This window comes from Zingiber officinale, chromosome 8A (assembly GCF_018446385.1).
Source record: "Zingiber officinale cultivar Zhangliang chromosome 8A, Zo_v1.1, whole genome shotgun sequence".
Classification (NCBI taxonomy): domain Eukaryota; kingdom Viridiplantae; phylum Streptophyta; class Magnoliopsida; order Zingiberales; family Zingiberaceae; genus Zingiber; species Zingiber officinale.
The window spans coordinates 28,592,140-28,597,503 of NC_056000.1; the positions used below are offsets into that span (position 1 = coordinate 28,592,140).

Consider the following 5,364-nt stretch of genomic DNA (forward strand, 5'->3'; position numbering starts at 1 on the left):
CCCTTGAAGTCGTTTCCCTTAGCCCTTGCCCTTGCTGCCTTATCCATGGTCCCTCAGATGTTCTATCATTCACCGAACCCGAAGTCATCAAGCTGAGTCATATGTATATCCTGCAAACTTGCACAACTCAAATACACATATCAAATACAAGGGTGAATCTAACTAACCCTATGCCTAAACACCAAAACACATGATTGCATGGATTTTTGGGATTGCTCCAACAATTGTTTGGTTGTAAAATTAACTCATATTTGGCTAATTTATCTACCATTAATTGGTTACTAAATCAGCCAAATCAGCCATTATTTGGTTGATTTAGTTGTTATTATTTTGACTATAATATAATTATTATTCCGCTAGTTGACAATGATTAATTAACCATCTCACCTCCTATAAAATAGGAGTCTCATCCCGATGTGAAACAATCAAGAAATTTTATTCTCCTCTTCTCTTATAAAGCTTATTCTCAAACAAGAGGCAATCTCCCTCTTACAGTAGAAGTTTTATCTTAAGCATTCACAACCTGCTTCCATTATAACACCCATCACCTCATAAAAAGTATGAGATATGTTGTATAACAATATATTTTTTTTCACCCACATTCCTTTTAACATTAACACTCATTATTTATGAGTCACACAGTCCCCTCAATAATATTAAAATTATATCATATTAAATAAATACACTCATGTTTTATTATTTACCCATTTTATTCAATTTTTAATTTTAAAATTTATAATTTTTTTGCATAATTAATTAAAAAAATAATACGCTCATGGGGTGGGCTAGGGTTCTTTCAAGATCTTGTACACCTTCAAGTGAAGGGGCGTTATAATACCCCTTCATAATAATTTTAACACAAGGGAGTGCTATAATATCCTATTAATGGGAGCAATGTGGATGCTCTTAGAGCATCTGCAACGCTAACTCATTATTATATCCACCACCTCATAAAAAAGTATGAGGTCTATTGTCACATACTTATTATAACAATATATTTTTTTCACCACATTGCTTTTAACATTAACATTTATTATTTATAGGTCTCACAGTTCACTTAATCATGTTAAAATTAATACATATTAAATAAATATAATTTAAATATATTTTAAAATATTAAAATTATTATTTTTAATAATAATTGTACTTTTAGAAAAATAATTTTTTACCTCTTTTATTCAATTTTTAATTTTAAAATTTATAATTTTTTTAATAAATAAAATTAAAAAAACCATAAACTAGTGGGGTGGGCCAGGGCTGACCCATCTCACCCCTCTCTTAAATATGTTCAAGTGAAGGAATGTTAGAGCATCCACAGTGAGAGCTCCTTCGGAGCTCCCACTGCAGATCAGTACGGAAGAAGCTCCCTCCCATAGTGGGAGGGAGCTTCTTCCCCATTTGGCAAGGAGCGGCTCCATATAGCTCATTCACCGTTTTTTTTTAAAATTTTTTAAATTTAAATATAATATTATAGATGTTTTTTTAATTAGGAAAGAAATATATATGGTTTGGAGGTTTAAAAAATATGGGACCATGCATGAAGTTTCATGTTAGCAATTTATAAATTTAAATTTTATAAAATTTAATGGTGTATAATGTAAAATATGAAGGAGAAATGAGAATTATATATAGTGAAAAGTGTGGAACCTATGAAGAAGTTGTTGAGAGATTTTTTGATAGTGGAAAGAGGTATGAAGTTTTTAACTTTTGATATGGTGTAGACATGACAACGAAGGAGCTCTTAATGGACTCTAACCGCTATGAATGCCCTTATAACACACCTTCACAATATTTTTAACATCAAAGAGGAAAGAGGGTAGAGCATTATGGATGCTCTTATGCATTTACGATTCCTAAATTAAAAAAAAAAACATCTCATGAATTTTCAACAACCCTCATACACTTGAATTATATAGAAAAAGTAATTATATAAAATATTTAAAGAAAAAATAAAAATATCAAAATTTAAATTTTAATAGAGACAAATATTTTAAAAATCAGCATCTGCATAAGTTATATTTCAATTTTATTTGATAGACGAATTACACCATCTACTTTCAAAATTAATAGAGTGAAATTTCAATAACTTAAAATTATATATATATATATATATATATATATATATATATATATATATATATATATATATATATATATATATCAAAAAACTTAAACAACTGCAGGATCTCTAATCATCAAGATATTACATCCGAATAACCTCCCAACTTTTCTTCCGCTCAGAAATGGCCTTCCAAATGAAGGAGCTGTTGGAGGTTTTTTTTTTTATACTTAAAATTAAAAACAAAAACAAAATAACAATATAGCATAACATCAAACAGGTGGTGTGCCGGGAATGATGTCCGCAGCGGCGGCGGCGGACACTTGATTCTGCGCCTCCCCCATCACCTTCCTCACCTTCTCCACCCACCGCCACGCCGCCGCCACGTAGTCGTACAGATGCAGCGCCCAGTGCAGCGCCACCCCCGCGATTATCCCGTTCGCGATCGAGTACGTCAGCGGCATCAGGATCATGGTCACGAACGCCGGCACCGCCGCCTTCGTCTCGCCCCATTCGATCTCCCTCGCCACCTTCATCATCATCGCCCCCACCAGCACCAGTGACGGCCCCACCGCCCACGGCGGCACGCTCGTCAGCAGCGGCGCGAAGAAGGCCGACGCCAGGAATAACGCCGCCACCGCCATCGCCGTCACCCCCGTCCGGCCACCCTCCCTCATCCCCGCCGTCGATTCGATTAGGTCGTCACCGTCGTCGTCCCCAGCGCTGACCCCACGATGGTGGCTCCCGCGTCGACGATGAACGCCCGGTACTCCCCCTCGAACCCGCCCCTCTCGTCGGTGAATCCCCCGTACTCTGCCATAGAGTACATCGACCCCGTCGTGTCGAGGACGTCGACGTAGAGCAGCGTGAGGACGGAGACCCACACACCGCCTTTGTTGAAGCCGCGGAAGCTTATTCTCCCCGCCGTGTTCTTGATCATGTGGAAGCCCACCACCTGTTTGAAGTAATGGTAATGAGAGTTCCCCTGATCGGTGTTTGGGAAGATGGTGACGCTCGTCCCTCGGAACCAGGAGATCACGGTGACGAACACAATGCCATAGATCATACTGCCTTTCACCTCCCTCGAGAGGCACACGGCGGTGATGAGGAAGCCAACGGCGGCGAGCCAGAAGGTGGGGCTCTGCATCACGCCGCCGAGACACTCGCCCGTGGCCGCGTCTGTCCTGGCGCACGCCGCCACGGCTACCAGCGTGGACTTGCTCGGCCCGACGAGGCCCATGCCCTGGCGGGCCTGCAGGCCGGTGAAGGCGAGGAAGAGCCCGATGCCGGCCGCGGAGGCGAGGCGGATGGAACGCGGGATCATTCGGGCCAACTTGGCGCGCAGACCCAGCACCGAGAGGACGAGGAAGAGACAGCCTTCGAGCATGACGGCGGCCATGGCGGTCTCGTACGCCACCGGGCCGCTCCCGCGGAAACCCACCATGTTGTAGGCGAAGTAGGCGTTGGCGCCCATGCCAGGGGCCAGCGCGAGCGGCAGGTTGGCGACAGCGCCCATCGCGAAGCTGCCGACCATGGCGGCCACAATGGTGGCCGTGACGAGGTCGCTCTTGGTCGTCTCCAGACACTTCTGGTACCCCGGGTCGGCGTCGAGGTCGCAGGGGCGTTGCACCGTCTGAGCGCCGTGGTGGCGCGCGTGGGTGGCCGAGGAATTGGCAACGACGGCGTGCGCATGTGTGCAGTGGCGGGGAGTGCAGGGCCCACCGGAGTCGCCGAGGATGGCAGCGTTGACAGAGATGATGTAGGCCATGGTGAGGAAGGTAGCGGCGCCTGCACGGAGCTCCTTAGTGAAGGAAGTCTTGCGAGCCTCGATATTGAAATACTTGCCGACGCGGCTGCCGGCGACGGCGCGGTTGAGGGCGCCCTCAGCCCGGCGCCATGAACCAGAGAGGCTCCTGTAGGACTCTTTGCTCATCTCTCCCAATCCTTTGCACGGCCCAACCTCCATTGCTTCACTACTACGCTAGCTCAACAAACAAGTACAAATCGATCTCTATTGGCTTGATAAATGAATCTGCTCCTTTTATAGAGAAACTTCAAAGCTGTGGAGAACAATTCAGACATTTTTAAACTTCCAGATCATAATTAATGTTGCACGTAATAATGCTGGTAATTGATGGCTGCATAATATGCTTTATTGCTAAGTGATTAGAGATGCCCATGAAGTCAGTGATTCACCTATTATATAAATTAGGCAGATGATATATTTTTTTGCTGAATAGGACAATTATAAACAATGACTCAATTCAATTGGCTAGACATTATTATTTGTGACATAGAGATCACAGGATTCCAACTAAAGCTCGTACAAATTAAAAGAAGAAAAGCTACTAAAAGTGCCATTGGGAATAAGATATCATTGAATCAATGCGATCTTTATCTACTCTAACTTTTCCTTTTGCACAGTCCCTGCTTTATGGAGTATTTTTAATTCATCACAGTAGTAAAGGGACACTGAATTCTTGCATGCGTGAGTGAGGAGAGAGAGCATATATTTTTTTTTAACACTTCTGAAAAGTGTATTCTTTTTCCGAAAACTAAAACTCAAAAGAAAGTATGCCTAGAGATGCAACAGGGATTCTGTCATCATTCTCTATGTATTGATACTAATTATACTGCTGCTGGTCAAACAGAGGTGGATGATAATTAAGAAGACCTGCACTACAACCATAACTAGGCTTTCTCTCCTTTTAAGGGACACATTATTCTCTCTTTTTGGCATAGGCTATGATTCCACCCATCTGTTCATCGGTACTATGAGATGATTGGGATGGGGGGTGGGGGGCTATGTGGTGTTCAGTATGCAGGTGGATGCCATGTTCGTGTGTTCTTTGGGAAGATTAATATAAAAACTTCTTTTTCACTTTTGTCAATCGAAAGTTGCACTGTTGTTAGATTGACGCGAGTACTAAAAAGAGAAGAATTGACAAGGTCACTAGGGTTTGTTGAGCTGGATTAGTCGAATGATATAGGAATTGGTGTGAGAATCGTTACTTAGAACTTAGTTGTATGTGTAAAACTTAGAAGTTTTTTAGCTCAAGATAATTGTAGCTCACTTTATCAAAGGTTATAGAGCTTCCATAATTAGTTCACAACTCACCACGTGAGACTGAACTCAAAATCATATCTAGTTGGTCGCATGTACAACATAGAGTCAATTAAGGATGATAATAGATTAGATTTGGGTAAGATTTTATATCCTCTGTATTCATTTATTATATCCATCTTCATCCTCATCCCTATCTTATTTTTATTAAGTATTCAACTTTCATATGGGTATTCAGATT

At 41.9% G+C, this 5,364-nt stretch overlaps 1 pseudogene; it reads right to left on the reverse strand.

Moving 5' to 3' along the window:
• Positions 1 to 2,169: 2,169 nt before the first annotated feature.
• LOC122008210 lies at positions 2,170 to 4,232 on the reverse strand (annotated as a pseudogene).
• Positions 4,233 to 5,364: the final 1,132 nt, after the last annotated feature.